At 46.1% G+C, this 11,435-nt stretch overlaps 1 long non-coding RNA gene across 1 annotated transcript; it reads right to left on the bottom strand.

The window, feature by feature from the left end:
* Positions 1 to 3,679: 3,679 nt before the first annotated feature.
* Positions 3,680 to 8,170, bottom strand: LOC123575538 (uncharacterized). The gene is made up of 2 exons (XR_006700816.3): positions 7,786 to 8,170; positions 3,680 to 7,257 (listed from the first exon to the last, which is right to left on the bottom strand). It is a non-coding gene; the product is annotated as an uncharacterized lncRNA (long non-coding RNA).
* Between the last annotated feature and the right edge of the window lie 3,265 nt (positions 8,171 to 11,435).

Below are 11,435 nucleotides of genomic sequence, written 5' to 3'. Positions count from 1 at the left end.
AGACCGCAGCTCTGGATAACATCTTGTCTATAATCTCATGGGACTCCAACCCGTTAAGCTAAATTCCTGACCCACAGAAACTGTGAGAAATAATAAATGTTCACTGGTGTTTAACACCACTGCGTTTTAGGATACATGCGATGCAGCAATAGATAACAATATGCCAGGTGACACTGATGCCACCGGCCTAAGGATTACATTTTGAGAACCACTGGTCTAGCCTTTATACTGTATAAGGCAAGGGACGTTTCCCTCCTGCCTGCACTATATACACCAGGAAGCCAGAGGTGGGAAAATGTTCTCATGTTGAAATGTACTGCATATTTATTTTCTTTTTTTCTGCAGACATATTCAGTTACCACCAGTTGCTCTTTTGTGGAAGTGTTTTTACTGGGAAGAATAACAACAATATGTCAAATGATAGCTGGGCTCCAGAAGCCCATTTCTGTCTACTCAGTCATAAAATATCTTCTGTATATGGATGAAAAACCAGACAGGTTTAGCGAGAAGAGGAAATGATTAGAAGACTAGACCATCATTCTCTCTCACACTCTCTTAAATCTGAAGGTGAACGAGATGAAGAAAGAAAACAAAACCCTGGACAAAAGAGGGAAAGATAGCCCTAGGATCCAGGAGAGCAAAGGGGTGTCCAACTGTTAAATAATGAGAAACTGAAGCTTCCTTCATTGTGTCAGAGAGGCCAATTCCTGAGCCAGCTGTACAGGAAGTGGGGAGTTTACATTATCTGGGATGTCAGTGAGAACCGAGGGGACGTGCTTCCTGTCTGGTTCTCCCCAAAGATTAGCAGACTCTCCAGCAAAGATGCCTTTCCAGGGGTTTCATTTTTTTGTTTTCTTTTCCAGTTGGTAGATGTGGGCCAAGAAGGGAAAGGCAGCTCCAAGAGCGAGGGAGAAATAGCCGTGAGTACAGAGTGCCACAGAGAGAAGCCTGAGCTAGAGTGTGGTGGGACCGCAAGCCAGGGAGGAGCAAGAGCTGTGCCTGTAGGATAGTCTGTCTCCAATTTGAGCAGTGCCAAGAAAAGCTGGCCAAGCAGATCCAGATCCGGATTGGTAGACCCCATTCCAATGCATGGGGTTTCTCTGGCTTTTCCATTTGTTTTATAGAAGCTTAAAATATGACATATGATTCCATTTATAGGAAATTCTTGAAAAGGCAAAACTAATCTGGAGTGACAGAGAACAGAGAAGTGATTGCCTGGGGCCAATATGGGTGGGGGAGGTGATTGCAGAAGGACATGTGAACGTTCTGCTTTATTTATTTATTTATTTTTTGAGACAGAGTTTTGCTCTTGTTGCCCAGGCCAGAGTGTAATGGCACCGTCTCGGCTCACTGCAACCTCCACCTCCCAGGTTCAAACACTTCTCTTGCCTCAGCCTCCCAAGCTCCCAAGTAGCCAGGATTACAGGCGCCTGCCACCACACCTGCCTTTTTTTTTTTTTTTTTTTGAGATGGAGTTTCACTCTTATTGCCCAGACTGGAGTGCAATGACTCGATCTCAGCTCACTGCAACCTCCGCCTCCTGGGTTCAAGTGATTCTCTTGCCTCAGCCTCCAGAGTAGCTGGGATTACAGGCATTCACCACCATACCCGGGTAAATGTTTTTGTTTTTGTTTTTGTTTAGTAGAGACAGTGTCAGACTGGTCTCAAACTCCTGACCTCAAGTGATCTGCCTGTTTCTGCCTCCCAAAGTGCTGGGATTACAGGTGTGAGCCACCGCGCCCGGCCGTGTTCTGCATTTTGATTGTGGTAGTTGTTACACGAGTGGAGATGTTTGTCAAGATTCATTGAACTGTACACTTATAATGGGTACATGTTATCGTATATGAATTATATCTCAATGCAGTTGATCTTCAAAAAACATACATGACATATGAGGAGCCCCTCGATGGGGTTGTCAATGACTGGTATGCAAAAAAAAAAAAAAAAAAAAAAAAAAAAACAAGAGTTATTTGGTAGAATAAGGATCCGACTTATTCATTGCAGCCCAAGAAGTGGAACTAGAACAAACGCACATACACTATAGAAAGTGGATTTCTACTCAATGGATTTTTTATGAATGGTCTTGCTCTGTCTGCCCTGCCGTGAATTTGTTGCGAGCCAGTGATCTGAAGGTTTTTTGCTTTTGTTTTTGTTTTTCTGCTGTCCTGGAAACTTTGCAAAGGTGTAACCTTCAGCCTGATAGCAGCAGGAACTCTGCTTCCATGTAAGCTCATTGGTGAATTATAATATCTCAAACAATTCAGAGAGAAAAGTGATTTTATTCCGAGTGTCCTTTACCAATGAGGAGACTAAGGTTAAACAGTTGATAGTTTTGACTCTTCTTGAAAAGTAGATGGGGTGTATCAGGTACCAATTAGGATGCTTAAGGTTGGAAATAATAGAAATTCTAACTCAAAAATGGCCTAAAATGGGAGACTGAGGCAGGAGGATCACTTGATGTCAGGAGTTCGAGACCAGCCAGGGCAACACAGCAAGACTCTGTCTCTGCAAATAATAAAAAAGTTAGCCAGGCATGGTGGTTTGCACCTGTAGTCCCAGCTACTAGGGAGGCTGAAGCAGGAGGATCGTTTGAGCCCAGGAGTTCAAGCCTGCAGTGAGCTATGATGACATCATTGCACTCCAGCCTGGGTGACAGAGGAAGATCCTAACTATTTTTTTTTTAATGTTTGAGAAAATGAAAGGGGCTTGTCAAGCTCACAGGTCCAATGGGCTTCCAGTTTGCATTGATCAAGGCTCTGGCCCCATTTTTCTGTAATTTTCTGGTCCTCTTCTCTTCCATATTTTGCCTTATCCCTTAGGTTGGTTTCCTTTCTGGTAGCAAATTGCTGCAGTTAACCTAAGTCTCATATCCTTATACTTACCATACCACACAGAAGAAATCTTTTTTTACCCCAAGAACCAGAAAAGCGTTCTGAGTTGCAGTCTGATTGGAACAATTCAAGCCACATGTCTTCCTCTGAACTGATTGCTAGGATTATCCTGACTGGCATTAGATCAGTCAAGTCCCACCCTGGAGCACAGATGGGGTCCAACCACCAAACTAAATGTGGCTCTACCCAGCAGGGGAGAGATGGAATTTTTGCAGAGGAGGCCACCGTGTCTCACTACTGCCCCCTCAACCAAAGCGGCCAATGTTCCTCCTTGGTGAGAATTTCTTCCTCTATGTGTTCACGAGTATTTTTACTATCTTCAAAGGTGTAAAAGGAAAATAAATATTGGGCCCCCAAATCACTAAACTAAAGGGAAAAGTCAAGCTGGGAACTGCTTAGGGAAAACCTGCCTCCCATTCTATTCAAAGTCACCCCTTTGCTCACTGAGATAAATCTATATCTGATTGCCTCCTTTGGAAAGGCTAATTAGAAACTCAAAAGAATGCAACTATTTGTCTCTTATCTACCTAGGACCTGGAAGCTCCCCCCTCCCAACCCTTGGAGTCTTCCTGCCTTTTCTTTCAGTTGTCCCGCCTTTCCAGATGGAAACGGTGCTCATCTTGCATATGTTGATTGATGTCTCATGTCTCCCTAGAATGTGTAAAAGCAAGCTGTGCTCTGACCACCTTGGCCCCATGTCATCAGGACCTCCTGAGACTGTGTCAGTGGGCGCGCGTCCTCAACTTTGGCCAAATAAACTTTCTAAATTAACTGAGACGCGTCTCAGATTTTGGGAGTTCACAAAGGATATTTACTTAAGGTGTCTACATGAAAATTACATAGTCACACAGTACATTTCATAAGTATTTACTGTTGAAATTTTTAAAAATTACACAATCCAGTAACCTGTGATCCTTTCAAAATTACTTTCCTCTGATCTGTGGCACAGAACAATGAAGTCCCAGAGCCTCAGGGTGTTTAAGAACATGCTTTTGGTTTCTGTGAATTTTGCCTATAAGAATAAACATCTTGCCAAAGTTGCCTGTAAGAGGTAATAAGGTGAAAGAACACCACAAAATTAAACAAAATTAAAATTAACCCAGTGGGAAAAACTGAGGCTCAGAGGAATTAGGTTGGCTGATGATGATGTTAGTGGCAGTAGTTGGATTAAAATGCAAGTCTCTTTATTCTCTAGTCTGGTTCTCTCTTCAAAAATCACATACTGACCTCTGGGTGAAATCAAAGAAAACCTATTTTCTGCCAATGGATGGTGTGATGGTTAATTTTATGTCAACTTGGCTGGGCCACAGTGCCCAGATATGTAGTCCAAACATTGTTCTGGATGCTTCTGTGAGGGTGTTTTTGGATGAGATTTGTGTTTAAATCTGCAAACTTTTAGTAAAGTACATTGTCCGCACTGTGGGTGGGCCCCCTCCAATCATCAATTAAAGTCTAGAACAAAAGGCTGACCTCCAGATTTGGAGACCAGCCTGGGCAACAAAGCAAGACCTCCATCTCTACCAAAAAAAAAAAAAAAATTTAAATTAGCCGAGTAGCACAAGTCTACAGTCCCAGTTACTTGGGAGGCAGAGGCAGGAGGGTCACTTGAGTCCAGGAGTTCGATTGTGCCACTGCGTCCAACCTGGGCAACAGAGGAGACCCTGTCTCAAAAAAAAAAAAAAAAAAATGCTGAACTCCCTCAAGCAAGAGGGAATTCCCCATGAGACTGCCTGCCTTCAGACTTCAACTGCAACACTAGCCCTTCCTGGTTTTTCACCAGACTGCCCTTGGACTCAAACTGTAATTGTTTTCCTGAACCCCCAGCCTGATGGCCTCCCACATCAGATGTTGGGACTCACCAAGCCTCCACAATTATACGAGCCCATTCTCTAAAATAAGTATCTTTTATATACACACACACATAGTATTGTTTCTCTTTCTCTGGAAAACTCAGACTTATACAGATGGTCATATACTCAAATATCCACATGAGAGGTGAAGCTAAAATATTTGTCCTGAGAACTGGGTTGTTTTGGTCATAACAAACTACACCAAAACTCAGTGACTTAAAATAACAATTCTGTTACTATTTCTTGTAATTCTTCCATTGTGGCTGGGCTTAGCTGAATGGTTGTTCTGCTGATCTTACCAGAGGTCACTTGTATCAGTGCATTCAGCTGAAGAGTCTGCTAGGAACTGGGCTCAGTTGGGGTGCTGGGATGGTTGGTCTTTCTATCCATTTTGTCTCAGGGCCTCTCCCTTCCTTCTGACCTCCCTGAGTGCCCCTCTAGGGGTCTCTCTATGTGATCCCTTCATCAGGGTAGGTGAACTTCTTACATAGAAGCTCAGGGTATCAAAGTGCAAAAGCAGAAGCTGTAAGGCCTTCTTAAGGCTAAAGCCCAGAATTGGTATAGTGTAACTTCCATCACAGTTTATTGGTTAAAACAAATCACAGAACCAGCGCAGATTCAATATGCATCCAAGAATGTGCATACTGGCAGGCATGGTTTATTGAGGGCCATGGCCTTATTTAACAACATCACAGCCTGAGTGTACCCCTTATGTAATGACATCCTTTAGTTCTATCACCATAGAAGAGAAATTGAGGTCCACTGACTTTAAAATGATGCCATATGGTAGCCAATGGAAAACCAGTATGGTGAGACGGATTTCCTCACTGGGCCACAGACTCAGTCTCACAAAATCCTAGTGGCATTACGAATGGCCTTCATCATTAGCCTTCATCAGCACCTAGCATCTGTATATTTATCACTTCACTCTCCCTGCTCAGATTGGTCTGTTGACTCTTACTTTGTGATTGACTATAACCAGATTCTCACCGATAATGGGGCATAGAGGATTAAAGCAATTAACCTGACAGTTCATTCCAACAGGGCATTTCCTATAGTATGTATTAATATCTTCATTTTACCACTCAAATAATCAAGTGCAAGTGGAACTCCGGATAACTTATCCTAAGACAACCTTGATGCTCCGTTGGCTTTAGTAACCAGGTTCCCTTGCCTGGTGTTGTCTGTGGAACCCCATCTACTTTGCAATTTCCAAAACGGTGAAGCACTTTTGAGTTACTGTGAATGTCATCAGTAGTCCCTAAGAAGAGCATCTGGGAGCTGCTGAAGGCAAGAACAGGGCAGGACAGCCAGGTGGGGGAGCACGTAGCATGGGGCATCCCAGGCCAGGCTGTGGGATGTTTGGGGCACTAGACCCTCTGGGTAGCTGGCTTGGCAAGGCAAGAAACATGGCAACCGGAACCTTCTCCAAGACTCCAAGCCAAAATCTGCCCCAGACTTAGCTACTTGGTTGTACCTATAAGAGCCCAGGAGTACATTTGATATGGTTTGGATTTGTGCCCCCATCCAAACCTTATGTTGAAATATAATCCCCAGTGTTGGTGGTGGGGCCTGGTGGGAGGTGACTGGATCATGGGGGTGAATTTTCCCCCTTTGCTATTCTCATAATAGAGTTTTCACAAAATCCAGTTGTTTAAACGTGTATGGGACCTGCCCCCTCACTCCCTCCCTCCTGCTCCAGCCATGTGATGTGCATGTGCTTCCCCTTCACATTCCACCATGATTATAAGTTTCCTGAGGCCTCCCTATAAGCAGAAGCCATCATGCTTCCTGTAAAGCCTGCGGAACCATTTGCCAGTTAAACCTCTTTTTTTATTACCCGGTCTCAGGTATTTCTTTATTGTAGTGTAAGAGCTGACTAATACAGCATCCCTTTTTTTTTTTTTTTCAATTTGAAACAGGGTCTTGCTGTCTACTCCAGGCTGGAGTGCAGTGGTGCAATCTCAGCTTAGTGCAGGCTCCACCTCCTGGGCTCAAGCAATCCTCCCACCTCAGCCTCCTGAGTAGCTGAGACTACAGACACGTCCTGCCACACCCAGCTATTTTTGTTTTCATTTTTTGTAGGGACAGGATCTTGCTATGTTGCCCAAACTTGTCTAGAACTCTTGGGCTGAAGCCACCCTCCCTTCTCAGCCTCCCAAAACACTGGGATTACAGGCGTGAGCCACTGTGCCTGGCTAGGAATAAATTTCTAACCCATCCCATGACTCCCAGCAGAAGGAAAGTCTAAATTTAGCCATAGTTTCAGAAACAATGCCCTTACATGACATGAAATAAACAGATCTTCAAGAGAGAGGTGCCAGCTCCTCGTTCAAGGATGCATTTGTCCACCTAGGAACAGACACATGCTGCATACTTCCTGCATGCTGGGCTCTGTAAAGAGGAAGGGAGAGGCCCCTGCTTGGAGAAGCTTTCCATCCAACGGATGTGGATGCCGTCAGTGTCAAACGTGACTTCAGGATCACAGAAGAGGCCGAACGTGCTAAAAGGTCACACTGGAATGAAGCATATAAGGTAATATTAAGAGAAGTAGTGAGAGTCGGTGCTAGGGCCTGAATGTCTGTGTCTCCCCCGAAATTCAGACATTGAAACCTAATCCCCAAGGTGATGGTATTAGGAAGTGGGGAATTTGGGAGGTGATTAGGTCATGAGGGCAGGGCTCTTGTGAATGGGATGAGTATCCTTATAAAAGAGACCCCAGAGAGCTGCCTGGGGTTCTCACCTTCTACCAGGTGAGAACATAGCAAGAAGCCACCATCTACGCACCAGATAATGGACCCTCACAAGACATCAAATCTGCCAGCCACCTCAACGGTGAGCTTTCCAGCCTCCAGAACTGTGAGAAATAAATTTCTGTTGTTTATAAGCCACCTGGTTTGTGGATTTTGTTACAGCAACCTAAACAGACTAAGACAATTGGCAAGATCAGATGTGTTTGGCAAAGATTTGCACAGACTAGCATCCTGCTGTGTGGCTGGAGCGAGGGAAGCTCATGCTGTGCCTCACTTTGATCCAGTCCTTACCTTGTGGCCTTGCCCGATCCTCACAGCATCCCTCAGTGGTGAGAATGATTATCTCCATTCTATGGATGAGGATATGGATAACCAGAGAGGTTAAGTGACCAGCCTCAGATCACACGGCCAATTCAAGGCAGGACTGCTGCAGAGAGCCTGAAACAGGGGCATCCTGGAGGGAAGGAAGAGCATGCATCCTCTCACCCAAAACAGACGTCCGGCTGAGTCCCAAAAGCAAAAGTAATCTGAGTGGGTGCCACCCCTGATGGGGAAGGCAGCCCCCTGGCCACCAGCCTGGGGAGGCCAGACAGCTGCTGCTGTCCCGTGGGCAGCTGGCCCCTTCCTCTTACAGACAGCAGCACCTGCTCACCAGATCACCAGGCAGAGGCAAGATGAATTTTCGCAGCACCAAGTCCTGCTGAAGCTCTGCACAAACACAGCACCCATGGTAACCAAACAGAGGGCAAACACAGGAGCAGGAATGCCGCTGTGAGAACAAGGCCCAGGAGTGATAGCCATGAGCCACCCACTTTATGGGCACTTACTAAGTGCCAGGCGCCACATCAAGGATTAAATACCTTATTTAACCATCGACACAGCCAGATGAGAATTGTGCCATTGCTGTCCCCTTTAACAACAAGGAAACAGAGATGAACAGAGTCGATGGAAGCTGTGTAAGGAGAGAACCAAAGGCTCTGTCTGAGCCCAGGTATCTGATGCCACAACCCAGCCACAATCTCCATGCTACCATTTCCCCTGACAGACACCCAAGTAACACAGCCCCTCGGGAGAGCTGGGCCCCCAAGTGAGGGATAAGTAAATGATGACACAGAATATAAGCTCCTCCAAGGTAGGAATTTTGTGTTTTGCTCATTGATGGGAAGCAAGCTTCTACAATAATGCCAGGCATGTGGCTGACTTTGAGTATTTGTTGGCCAGGTGTAGTGGCTCACACTTGAAACCCTAGCACTTTGGGAGGCTGAGGCAGGTGGGTTGCTTGAGCCCAGGAGTTTGAGACCAGCCTGGGCAGCATGGTGAAACCCCGTCTCTACAAAAAATACACACATAAAAATTAACCAAGCATGGTGGCGGTTGCCTGTAATCCCAGCTACTTGGGAGTCTGAGGTGGGAGATCTCCTGAGCCCGGGAGGTCATGGATGTGGTGAGCCATGATCGTGTCACTGTACTCCAGCCTGGGTGACAGAGTGAGACCCTGTATTTTAAAAAAAAAATTGTATTTGATGAGGAAAATCAAGAACCAGAAAGCCATCCTGAGATGTAAATGCTGAATTGGCCAAGTGACTCGATCTCACACATTAGCCTTGCAGTCTGAAATTCAGATTATTCCTTACTAAGGCCTAATAGTAAAGTCCCTTAAAAATGTCATTTTAAATATAGTATAATTGGTCAAGGAACCACATCTTTAGCTCTGTTCTTGTTCCACACGGGAGAAGGCCAGGGGAGGAAAATGACACATTTATTGTCCTAGAAAGCCGTTGGCCCGAGAAGGACTTTGACCCCAGCACCTTCCTCAACCAGCCACACAGGCTCACCCCTGGGTCATCTCATTTAATCTTCAATAATGCAACCCCTGCTTTCATGACATGGAATTTGGGGTTCTCATTGACTGTATGATGGTGGGATTTTCCATGTCGCCATGTGTCACAGATGTTTCATTTCCACGTAAACAGTCACGCACATATTGCATCTACTCATGATAAAGCCAGTGGCCCTCAGAGGCTTTCCATGGCTTCTGCCCACAGCCCCAGGGGTCAGCCCTGACCTGCTCTGCTTAGGTATGTCCTGGTGACAGCAAGTGTAGAATCTGCTGGAAATAATAAATACCATGGAGCAGCGGGGAGGGTTTCTGCCACACCGGGGTTTTGTTAGACCTGCAGGATCTGTCAAGTGTGTTTGTTTTGCTCTCTAGATAAATGTGGAGCCAAAGGGTGTTTTTCTGACTGTGAATTCTTGGCATTTGTTCAGGCTTCCAAATAAGCAAAGTGAACACTGCCAGTCTCCTCTGGCACTGCTTGGAACCATTTAATGAATAATAGGATCATGGATGGGACCTGATGCAGGGGTTTCCAAACTTAGCAGGCAGTGGCACTCTTCTTTCCCTTACCCTGAAGTCCATCATTGTATTATAGTATCACATCATATGTATTACATCATCTTATAGAGCTGGCAGTTCTGTGGATGAAGTCAGGTGGCATCTGGGGACTTTCCATCTGAGCTCTCCTTAGCCTTCCTCTTGCCCTGGGCCACGGCTTCTCTGGGATATCCGGGGCCTCAATGAGCACATTTCCAGAAAACTGGTCTAATCCAACCCCTTCATTACAATGGTGGTAAACAAAGGGCCCCAGAGGCCAAGAAACTCAGCCAGGATCACACAGTGAATTCATGACCAAGATGGGGCCAGCACCACCTCCCCGACTCAGGAGATGGTGCTCTCTGTGTAGCCCCTCACCAGTCCAAACCTGCTTTGTTTCTAACCCGCGGCACCGGGAAACACACCTGCCTGGGACAAGTGCCTGGAAAGAATGCAGCTCACCCTGGCCGGAAGGCTCCCGGCAGGTCTTGTGCAAGTGGGTACATGCAAATGACCGCACCTGGCTTACTTGTGAAATGTATAGATTGTAAGAAAGACAGCTTGTGTGTAAAATCTCAACTCCAGGGTGGACTGCCTCACCCCCAAACCCATCCTAGTTTAGATGTAAGAACCTCTCACAGGCGACAAAGCTCTCCCTGGTTGGCCTGACTTCCCACCTCTCAGCGAACATTTTTTCTTCTAAGTGTGTGTGTGTGTGTGTGTGTGTGTGTGTGTGTGTGTGTGTGTGTGTTTTGAGACGGAGTCTCACTCTGTCACCCAGGCTGGAGTGCAGTGGCTGGCGCGATCTCGGCTCACTGCAAGCTCCGCCTCCCGGGTTCACGCCATTCTCCTGCCTCAGCCTCCCAAGTAGCTGAATGTGTTCTTCAATGCTCTCTTTCCTTTCCTCCACAAAAAACAAACTCAAAACTTTCTGTTTCAGCCGTTTACTTACTGGAAGCGTATCAGAGACGCACCTCGCAAAAATGACACCGTGAAAATCGAGTTCGAACCGGGAAGGACTTATTCGGTACTGGGGCCTGTGTTCACCAGGGCAGCCCCTCACGAGGCCCTGGTGCCCTCATCATCTCGAAGCTCCCTCCCAGCTTCAGCATGCTAAGAGCCTAAAAGAAATTGGAAACAAACCAGTTGCCCTCTGTCCAGGTGGAGGAGTCCCTCTCTGACCAGGCAAGAGGTGCCACCCAGGGCCCCTAGCCCTGCTGCATGGGCAAATGAGCTCTTGGAAGAGTAAGTGCTGTGACTGATACAAAAACATGACAGAAATGCCTCCAATCCCCACAGAGTTTGTGGTTTATCTTCTGCCTCATATGCTAAAATGTAAACTCCTTGAGGAAGGCATGGTGTCCCACAGAGCACACCTATTTCAGTAGTCTCTTATTTTCTTCACCTTCTCAGTTACCTTTCTCCTTAGTTTTAACTACTTTAGGAAAGCTGGCCAGATACAGCTGGGCCCTAGCATTTGTTCTGATACCCCTCTCCTGTCCACCTTGTCTCAGCTGATAGCCTGGTGCCAAGGCCTGAAATGGGAAGCTCCTCCTCCCTCCCTACA

Source organism: Macaca fascicularis, chromosome 9 (genome assembly GCF_037993035.2).
Source record: "Macaca fascicularis isolate 582-1 chromosome 9, T2T-MFA8v1.1".
Classification (NCBI taxonomy): domain Eukaryota; kingdom Metazoa; phylum Chordata; class Mammalia; order Primates; family Cercopithecidae; genus Macaca; species Macaca fascicularis.
Note: the sequence above shows the minus strand (reverse complement) of the source record. Positions and strands in the feature narration are given on the sequence as shown.